The 11,136-nt window shown below is 38.7% G+C and overlaps 1 pseudogene; it reads right to left on the bottom strand.

Annotated features, from left to right (window-relative positions):
- Nucleotides 1-6,211: 6,211 nt before the first annotated feature.
- Nucleotides 6,212-10,693, bottom strand: LOC136282956 (enoyl-CoA hydratase, mitochondrial-like; annotated as a pseudogene).
- Between the last annotated feature and the right edge of the window lie 443 nt (nt 10,694-11,136).

Below are 11,136 nucleotides of genomic sequence, written 5' to 3'. Positions count from 1 at the left end.
AGTTTAGTGGACCTTCTGACACAGAGACCTTCGATATGATAGGAGAACCCCCTTTGTATGGAATGACGACTATTCTAGCCTCCTAATTGTAAATTGCACGCGGTATGAAAAGAGCTCTTATATAACCTACTCCGGTCCGCCACAACGGCAAAATTTTCTTCCAAGAGGCACATGACGTTGTTGATATCGAGATTTGAGTCGACTAAAAACCTGAAGGAAAAGTAGCTTATGGGTGCTAAAAGCACAGTATCGTTCTTGACTTGTGTGAAGCTCTGAACACAATAAAAAAAAAATTATATATGTATATATATATATATATAATGCCCGTTTATTGTGTTTGATATAAACCTATCAATCATTGAAAATTGAAATTTTATCGATAGTGATTGGTTACAGTATAAAAACTCGTATCATGTCTAAAAAGTGGAAAAAAAACCTTCCCCCAATCCCTGAGGGGTTGAATGTCAAAATCTGTATGATTACTTTTTTATTTTCTTGGAGGTTTCCCATGCAACTAGCTAGCCTCGACTTCTTGTGCTAAGCATAGTTTTTCTCAATAGCTTCCCACCATATAAAACAGGTCGTTGAAATTTTCTCGAGTCAGTCGTGAATTGTTTTCGAACTGCAAAGTGTTCTTTTCTTTTCCTCTGGAATTTTTAGTATTCACGCGCGACGCTCGCGATCCGATCAACTAGCCAATCATGTTTAGAATTCTTGAACTGAACACTGAGGTTGACGTGGTCATTAGTTCAACCTTTATTTAGAAGGAAGCAGTTGTGAAAATTTAATCGTTATGTACCTCTCAACTCAAATAGGTTTTTTGATTGGATGGTTGAATATGTCACGCGCCGTGAATCAAAATACACTAACTTTCTAGGGTGAACAAAATTCACTAAGCCCCCGAAAAAACAACTTTAACTTTCGACTCTCGCGTGCTAAGGTCGTTCACCGTGAAACCGCAGCAAATGTGTGTGCCAGCCTACGTACCAAAAGTAATTTTTGGCAGTCATATTCGGTTTGGGATGTATGAGAAAATATTTTCAAACTGGCCCCACGGGGAACAGTGAGGATTGCTTTCCCTTGCCCCGAAATGGAAACAATAAAAATTCTTATAACCTGATGAAGGTAAAGGTGCATTTTCTTTATTTTGCTTTATTCGTATGTTACTGTTATTCGCACAGTCCTGGGTTGCCTGGTGTACAGACAGCTCTGAGTTAAACGCAACTAACGAACAAATACTCTCCAGAAATCGCCGATTGTGTTAACGGTCTGAGAGGCAACATCATCGCATTGCATTACGTTGAGGTCACCAACGTTATTCAAGTGGACCCTAAGGTGATACGCATTTACTTTGAATGCGGGATACCAGTATAGCCTGTTTTGATCTTCACCATGTCCCCACTTTCCAACTAAGTACTCTCCACTTACTAGTCCCCAATCTTTGCAAATGTCAGCTAACTTGGAATTGTCATCCCACTTCAATCTCACAAACGAACCACAGGCATCCGGTTGCTCATCTGTCTGACCGCTGAAGTACTGGACCACAGCTTCACCTGAGCTGTTGGAAGTGGTGACCACGTGGAATGTGCGTCCCTGTTTCTTGTGGCAGTGGAATCTCAGCTGAGTGAAGGACAAGTGTCTTCTGAGCTCTTTCATGGCACTTTTCTGCAGAACCATGTGTGACTTACCTACCCCACGGTATGATGTCTCAACTGACACCTTAGAAGAGGGGCTGCCGAACTCAACATTTGACACCAGAAGCCAACCTCCTAAAATAAAAGAAGCCTAAATGATCTAGTGACATCTATGTAAATAGAACTTTGGACATATTAATAGTGGCAACAGAACCGAGGGGAGTCCAATTCGGTCTGAAATCATACGAGTGATTTACAAAATCGTAGGACCGCAAAGCGGGAGACCGAATTGTTAATCACGAGTATCATTAGAGACAGAATTGGACGACCAGAAGTCCTGTTACCAATTAATCAAAACTGTGTAAAAATTTGAGAAAGAAACTAGACATCAGTTTTCATAAAACTAGACATACGTTTTCATAAAAACAAAAAAACAACAGTTAACTCGGCGAAATGCGAGACAACAGCGCACACATGACGCTATCTGTCTACTCAGCCAGGCATGACGTGTTAACTGTCCCCTTAACTGTCCTATTACATTGTCCAATTACAAGCATGACACGTACACTTTCCTATTAGTGCTCAAATCGGCCGTCTGGTGATAACAAATCACGTTCGAGAATTTTGCCATTGTTTTGATTAAAAACATAATACGAATAGCCAAGACCAGAACGTTCCAATAACAACTACACCAAGTCAAACATACTCCGGTTGAAGTCCTCGTGTCTTAAAAAAAATCCATTCTCTTACCACCATATCTTGACATGTCACAATAGACCTTCAAAGGGTTTCCACTCTTCTCAGGGTCGATCCAATACTCCCCGTCTCCTTTGGAGTATCCAGAGTCCAGAATTTCCTTACAGGAGAAGGCCGGATGAGCAGAATCCCAGCCTCGTTTATCTACATCGGAAGAGGGAAGAATAATCATTTGGAACGATGAGAGGATCAAAGTAAGAAACAAAACACGTCACAGAGGTCTTATTCCACAAGTAATTCCTTTCGCGTAATTATTAGATAGCTCATGATTTTGGAAATCTTTGTAGGATCCATAGCATCTTTCAATTCAAACTAAGAAAATGGAAAACCTATCATTATAAGGAAAAGCAAGAGATTTTAAACTTCATATTCTCTCAGGAAAGGTTATACATGCCATGTTATACATACGCTGACCAGAAGTTAGAAATAGGTCACCACTTTTCGCTTGGAAAGAGGGGGTGGGAGGGGTGGGAGGGGGTATCTCATGGTTTTCAAAGGAAACGGAGGGGGGATCAGTCGTCGCTAACAGAGTTTAAAGGTGGGACTAAAGAAAATTGGCGGCCAATGAGGTAGATCGATAGAATAATTCGGAACGTTATGGAAGGATCAGGAAAACTTTATTGTGACAACCAAAATACTCCGACCCTTCATACCCCCCTCCCACCTCCACTAGCTTTTTCCTAATTTTAAGCACTTTACTCAACAGTACCTCTTCCATAATAAGTAGAACGTGGGTTACGCCTCAGGTTTTCCGGACTTGATTTTTCGGTTTGGTTACTCAGTTGACATTCCTTCTTTGCATCATTAGCATCGGATTTGCTGTTGTAAGATTGGCATTTTTCATCTTGAAGGCATGCGAATCCACAGTTTATTTCGTCAGTGTATAATGTCTTGGTGATATGACCAATTAGCTCAAATCCTGGAAAAAAACACAATCGTGTTTTATCTTATCATCACACAGTTTACTTTGGATACTTTCATGAAACAGTTTGTGTGTTGTAGTTTACCTTATCTTAAGAGGTCATCTTGATTCTTGATAGTGCACAAAGGTAAATATGAAGTAGCCCTAGGAGTTATGAGAGTTGAGCGTAGAAAGTTTCTGCTGTTTTTACCCGATTTTGAGGTAATCTCATATTTTTTTTAATGGGGGGGATCTGTTGTGGCAGAGTATAAAAGGGGAAGTATAGAAAATTGGCTGCCAATGAGGAGGATCGTAAGATTATTCCAGAGCCTTATTGGGGGCGGGGGGGAGGGGGGGGGAGGGAATGTAAAGTTTATCATGACACAGCCAAAATGTGTCATCCGATCCCACTTTTCGCCCATGACACTTGAAATATTCACATCCCGTCGGAAAAAAATCTCTATGTTGGGAGGTATAAAACATTCACATGTTACCTTCGGTTCTCTCGAAAACCTCGTCCCTGCTCAAGTCAGTTCTAGCAGACGAACTGAAAGCCACAAGATACAAAGCAATACCACTCAACAGAACGCGACAGAAATGGAAACCAACTAGATGCCCTCTCATCCTGTAATTTAAGAAAGAAACAAAAACAGATGACAAATGTCGCCTTTTTCCCTTTTTTGATGCAAGAAATATTTTTGTGACCTTAGGGTTTTGTTAATTACAATTTTGCCGTCTGACTTGGCGATAGAATGCGAGGGCTTTTTAAACTATAAACTAAGTTATATAAAACTATCTTTCCTGCTAAGGACTAAAACTTGTCCGCTGGCTTGCACAAGTTACTCACCCGATAGTAAGTAAATACATCGAGTTTCTCACTCACACTCACCTTTATTTTCTTACTTTTCCTCGACTTTTCTTTTCACGTTTATGCGGTAGTAAAGGTCTTTTGTATATGTAGTTCTCACTCAAACGTATTTCTCGAAGCGGCTGACTATTCAAGATTTATGTTGTTGTCAAAGTTGAAGAGCAATCTTCTTTTGAAGTTTAAATTAACCAATTTCTCCAAATTGAATGACTTGGTTACTCCTTGAAACCAGTATATTCTTACCTTCAGTTTCCTTCCACTCCTCTCGTATTTTTGTATTGAAAACCTCTAAGGTCAACTTTTCATACAATTTTAATGAAGCTTGAGACAATGATTAAAAGAAATAAATAGAAACAGCTCGAGAACCCATACATAAATTATGCATCAGTCAACTTTGCACGAAGTACTGATCACGACTTGGGGTTAGCGTTTCTTTACATTGAGTAAAGCATGGGGGCATTTAACTTTAATAGAAGCAAACCTAAATTATTCGGATTTTTTTGGTTATCCAGATTTCTTTTCTTCTGTACCCGGTTTTTTATGATTATCAATTAGTCGCATTCAGGATACAAAACAACTTTTTCCCACCAAACAAAGCTAAATTCGCCCAATGAAAAAGAGCTACAGGATGTAATTTCAAGGTTAAAAGTTTTCTTCAGTAATGAAACTGACAGGATTCCTTCTCACATTCTAACTTCTACATTTATGAGTCACAGTGTGTCGGTATATCTGTTGTACATACATGTTTTTGTGTGTTCCTGTTTTGCACCCTCTAATTATTTTCTCACCTTTTGCCCCCTCTAGCTACCCTACTAATGGTGTTTACTTTCGCTTACAGACAATTCTAATACAGACACCTGGCAAGGTTGATAAACTAAGCGACTAACTGATTCCAAAGGAAACAATGAGTTTTGTTTCCACTGAGGGTCAAGGTAAAGCAATTCTCACTGTTTCCCGTGGGGCCAGTCACTTTGATTTTAATTTTCAAAAGTGTTTTGTTATACCTCCCAACTCGAAAATGACTAAAAAATTATTTTGTTTTCGCAGGCTGGCACTCACATTTGCTGCAGTTTCACAGTGCACGACCTTATCACGTGAGAGTCGAAAGTTTAAGTTCTTGTTTCCCTCAGGGCTAAGTGGATTTTGTTCACTTAGAAAGTTGGTGTATTTTGATTCCCGGCCCGCGAGATGTTCTCCTCAAATCAGAAAACTTATTTGAGTTGAGAAGTACATAACGATTAAATTTTCACAACTGCTTTCTTCTTCATATAAGGTTGATCTAGTGCTAAGGAAAATTGACCACGTCAACCTCAAGATCAAGTTCAAGGATCTAGACATGATTAGCTAGTTGGTCGAATCACGTGCGTTGCGCGTGAATACAAACATTCCAGTGGAAGAAGAAAAGTACGCTTTGCAGTTCGGAAAAAATTCACGAAAAGTCAAAAAAATTTCAACGCCATATTTGATGTGGCGGAAAACTATTAAGAAAAACCATGCCTAGCACGAAAGATCGAAGCTAGCTGGGAATCGTGGACGAAAAAAAAGTAATTATACAGACATTGACCTTTCTGGCTTGTTCTTGTGCCTTACAGCAAATAAATCCTTTTCTTCCAAGAATTTGATTCAAACGAAAGAAAAGTGAACAGTGAGGAAACAAGTCGAAAAACTTGGTTTGCCTCGGATTAATTTTCCAGAAAGTTTACTGAAGAGCCGTCATTTACAGCGTCACTTAGTATTCCTGGCTCGAGTCTTAATTCACACATCGAACTGGTCAGAACTTAAATCTATACTCGCCCCAGTCCCAATGTATACCCCACGGTATCCATTCAACAGATGAGCGAACGAACGAAAAATGACTATGATTTTACTTTATTTATTTTAATCTTTTCTATCAATTTCGCTAGTTAAGTTTTTTTTTTGGTAAAAATTCATGCTAAGTGTTTTTGTTCACACAATTTTACATAAGTTTTCACTATTCTTTCACCTGCCTTAACATTCCCACACAACAATCCAAAGTTCTCGCAGGCTACGACTTTTCGAAAAAAACAGATACTAATTGTCCATGAATTCGGCTTTTCGTTTCCCTACAAAAGCTGTCATCCCTTCCTTTCGATCGTCCTGCGAAATGAAAGAAAAGGAGAAAATTTTCCTTAGGGAAAGTTTCATCGCAAGTCTTTACAAGTTCACTATACTGTTATTCATCACCATGGTAACACTTAAATAGACGGGGTAAGTTTCTAGAAAAACTGTGGTGCTGCGGTGGGTGGGGTATCACAAAGATAAATTTTATCAAAAGCGTTGATAATGCAAAGTGGCCACCCAAGAGAGTTTCTAAAGCTGACGTTCCTAGCCTTAGCCGTTCGTCAGAGCGAATAGAGGAATTGTGGGTGGTGTGTAGTTTACATGCAGAAAGATTGAGCTGCACTTTTGGTAAGAACATAGGAACATTTTCATGTTTTAAATTGAACTTACTTCGGTTGCGCAGAAGACGTGAAGAATTTAGTGGATTGCTCTAAATCAGAGAGAGTAGGTGATATGTTTTCGGGAAATGGTTGAGTGGCTTTACCACTTTGTATTGCAATTGCCGTCTCCTTTCAAGTGTAAACGCCGATCAATATTAACTTACCGTTGAGTGAAACATTATTTTCTCAAAATGCAGTCTTTCTGCCAGTGACATCTCGTAGCGTAATAAATAAAAGAGGAAAAAGAGGATTTCAGACGCCTAAACAAAAGACATTTGGGAAATTCAACCATCTACGGAACTTTCAAAGGGAATGTAACGACAATAAATTGTGTTTGCATGCATTCCTTGTAAACTGTTGAACTTTTGGACTCAAGCAGGTCAGTCAAGCTGGTCAGATTTATATCCCGAGGCAACAAAACCCTACGCGAGATCAAGTTCTTCTCTGCTTAACTTGGGCAAAAATCTACCTCATTTTCTCAGTTTGTTTCAATTAAGATGATGGCTTAGAAACAATCAATTTGACTCTTGTGAATGGAAGTACGTCATGATGTTTGAGGCTATTTCGGTCGCCAGAAAAAAGATGGTTTCGCAGTGGAACAGTCAAATAGGATAGATTACTGCTTTGAAGTTGACTGGTAAACCAACAAGAAACGTCTAGCGATGGACAAGATCAACACCGACTGCAATTGACATAAAATCTCTCGAATAATCGAAGTATAACTCATGACAGGAAACAGCCAATCGGAAGGTTACAACTGCCAGGGCAATACCTGTGTTGACAGCTTCTTTGGCGATCTTTACGGCAATCTTCGACAAGGATGATATTTTTGCAGCTGTCTTGATAGCTTCATCTACGAGCTCTTCTGCGGGGAAGACTTTACTAACCAGGCCTAAGAAAAAATAAAAGTTTTTAAGTCTGCAATTTGAATTTAGATCTAAGTGAAGAAAAATCTCGAGAATGAGTGCGCAATGCCCCACCTGACAAAGCCCACGACAATAATTCTCAGAAGTTTATGCAGTTGTATCACAGGAGTGCATGCCCCAAGTTCACACTTTTATTAACCCTTAAACCTAACTGAGCAACTTGAGGTAACGCGGCCTTAACTGCGACTTTTTGAAAAAGTATACAGAGCAAATGTACTTGAATCAAAACGAAGAGGAAGTTTAGCGCGAATAACTCTTGCCAAGAGCTATTACTAAGAGAGGAGGGTACTGAACACATGCAAGTTTACGTAAACTCTAAAAAACGTCTTCGGAGGTGTGCGGACATCTTTGGAAGTGACCCGTTCAGTTCGTTCGCGGAAATGCTAACAAACAGAGGGAAAAAATCTACGCCTTTGACTCGAATTTTCCAGGTTTATGCAAGTGTTCAGCAGAGCAATGACTTAGCATAAAACAGTGTTTCTCCGTTGCAGTCCTTGATGATGTGGAAGTACTGTACACATTTCTCAGTAATTTGTGTGAGAATTTCCTTGTGCCACTGGGAAGGCTCACGATGCTAAGTACCTCCCTCCTTGATCTTTTAACCCCCAAGATCTGATTGCTAATTCTCCCCTCTAGCTGCTACACATTTCCTTTTTAATTAGTTACGAGAGTTTGATGTTAGATCAATAACAACTTTGAACTGATAAGTTTAAATATTCTCATTACCCGTTTGCTGGATGATGTATGTTTATTACAAGAAGTTGCATGTTGATCGATTTTGTAGGGTAAAGAGGTAATGATGAACAACTGGTCAAAAATAGGAGCTAAGTTGGAAGGAACATGGACCTGATTTCTGTGCATCTTCTGCTGAAATAGGAACTCCTGTTAGTCTCATTTCCATAGCCAGGGACTTCCCAACAGCTCTTGGAAGTCGCTGTGTACCACCGGCACCTAAAAAAATGAAAGCAATCTTCGAGTTAGTTGCAACTTTAAGCACAAACTTAAGCTTGACACAGTTAACCCTTTAACTCCCAGATCAAATTTGTAATTCTACTTATTGTCAACCATACAATTCTTATGATTTTAGTTTAAAGAATTTAATATTGGATCAACTAATTATCCCCAAATTGAAATTTTTCTTTATTCTCACCACTTATCTGGTTAATATTGTATTGATAGTGTAAAGAGAAATTCTGTCTTGGTCACTCATGGGAGTTAAAGGGTTAAAGAAAATAAAAGCAGCAATATAAGAGAGTCTAGAATAAAAAAAATACCCATTTCATGAAAAGCCATCTTACTCCTATGATCTTTCCTGATTATGAGTCTTTACTTCACTAAATCATATCACTTTTTTTTTAAGTTAAAGCAAATTTTAACTCTGACCCCAAAGAGTGATTAGCATCTAGTTTCTCCTTACAATATCAGCCCTGAATCACACATTAAAGTCATGAGAATAAAGGAAATGATCATCAATCAAACAAGCTCTTGATTGTTAAACAAATTCTCCTTGTCAGCACATTAGGAAACGTATGGAGAAAAGTATGGAGAACTTGCAGACTGATGTTCTGGTGTAAAGGGGCTAATGACTTTAGTTTAAAGAATTTATTGTTGGATCAACTAATTATCCCCAAATTGAAATTTTTTCTTTATTCTCACCACTTATCTGGTTAATATTGTATTGATAGTGTAAAGAGAAATTCTGTCTTGATCACTCATGGGAGTTAAAGGGTTAAAGAACATAAAAGCAGCAATATAAGAGAGTTTAAAATAAAAAAATATCCATTTCATAAAAAAGCCATCTTACTCCTATGATCTTTCCTGATTACAAGTCTTTATTCTCCAAATCACATCACTTTTTTTTTAAGTTAAAGAAAATTTTCACTCTTTGACCCCAAAGAGTGATTAGCATCTAGTTTCTCCTTACAATATCACCCCTGAATCACACATTAAGGTCGTGAGAATAAAGGAAATGATCATCAATCAAACAAGCTTGTGATTGTTAAACAAATTCTCCTTGTCAGCACATTAGGAAATGTATGGAGAAAAGTATGGAGAACTTGTAGACTGATGTTTGGGTGTAAAGGGGCTAATGACTAATACTCTTAAGAAGTATAGAAAAATCTTGGAAAGGAGAAGACATCATTTTCATTTTCTTCATCTGCTATCCTGTAGCTTATTTCTGCTCTCTGATATTTTAATCAAGGCCAGTGGAATATATTATATTTTCTTATTGTGCAAACTGATAAAGTTGTTTCTGTGGGTAATTTATGTGTGCCATACCTGGAATAGTTCCAAGCAAAATCTCTGGTTGACCAAACTTAGCTTTGTTTCCAGCATAAATGATATCTCACATGATGGCTAACTCACATCCTCCTTCAAGCTGTGAAGAAAGTATTGTACAACATACTTCAATCGAGCAACAATGGAAAAAGACAAACTTTGTTTGCCACCCATTATAACACAATGACAGCTACAAGAAAATCTCTTGATTATTGGACAATCTGGGCACTGAGCTGGTGATTTGCACCAATAACTTAGACTACTGGCATCTTATTCATAATAATATTTTGGACATATTAATAATGGTAACAGGACCGAGTGGAGTCTAATTTGGACTGTAACCATACGAGTGATTAACAAAATCGTAGGACCGCAAAGCGGGAGTCCGATTTGTAAATCACGAGTATGATTTCAGACAGAATTGGACAACAAGAAGGCCTGTTACCAATTAATCAAAACTAAGACAAAATTTGGGAAAGAAACTAGACATTGGTTATAAGTTTTCAGAAAAACCAAAAACAACAGTTTACTCGGCGAAATGCGAGACAACAGCGCGCGCACGTGACGCGTTCTGTCCCCTCGTACAGGCATGACGTGTTAACTGTCCCTTTAACTGACCTATTACACTGTCCAATTACAAGTATAACGCGTATACTGTCTTGTTGTGCTCAAATCGGCCGGCTGGTGATAACCAATCGCGTTGGAGAATTTTGTTACAGTTTCGATTAAAAAACATATCAAGGATCTTTGTAGAGAAAGCACGAATAGCCAAGACTAGAATGTTCCAATAGAAAGTGCTCCAAGTCAAACATACTCCGGTTTAAGTCCTGGTGTCTCTGAAAAAAGACTTATTCACTTACCACCATATCTTGACAAGTCACAATAGATCCTCAAAGGGTTTCCACTCTTCTCGGGGTCGATCTAATACTCCCCGTCTCCTTTGGAGTGTCCAGAGTCCAGAATTTCCTTACAGGAGAAGGCCGGATGAGCAGAATCCCAGCCTCGTTTTTCTACATCGGAAGAGGGAAGAATAATCATTTGCAACGAGGAGAGGATCAAACTTAGAAACAAAACAGCCCACCTAGGTCTTATTCCAAATGTAGTTCCTTTCGCGTGATCATTAGATAGCTTTTGATTTTGGAAATATTTGTAGGATCCATAGCATCCTTCAATCTCAATTTAAGAGAATGGAAAAGTTATAAGGAAAGGCATGAGAACATTAACTTTATATTCTCTGAAAAGCGCTGAGGAGAAGTATGGAATAGGTCACCATTTTTTGCTTAGAAAAAGGGGGTGGGAGGTGTAGGAA

This window comes from Pocillopora verrucosa, chromosome 8 (genome assembly GCF_036669915.1).
Source record: "Pocillopora verrucosa isolate sample1 chromosome 8, ASM3666991v2, whole genome shotgun sequence".
NCBI lineage: Eukaryota > Metazoa > Cnidaria > Anthozoa > Scleractinia > Pocilloporidae > Pocillopora > Pocillopora verrucosa.
Note: the sequence above shows the minus strand (reverse complement) of the source record. Positions and strands in the feature narration are given on the sequence as shown.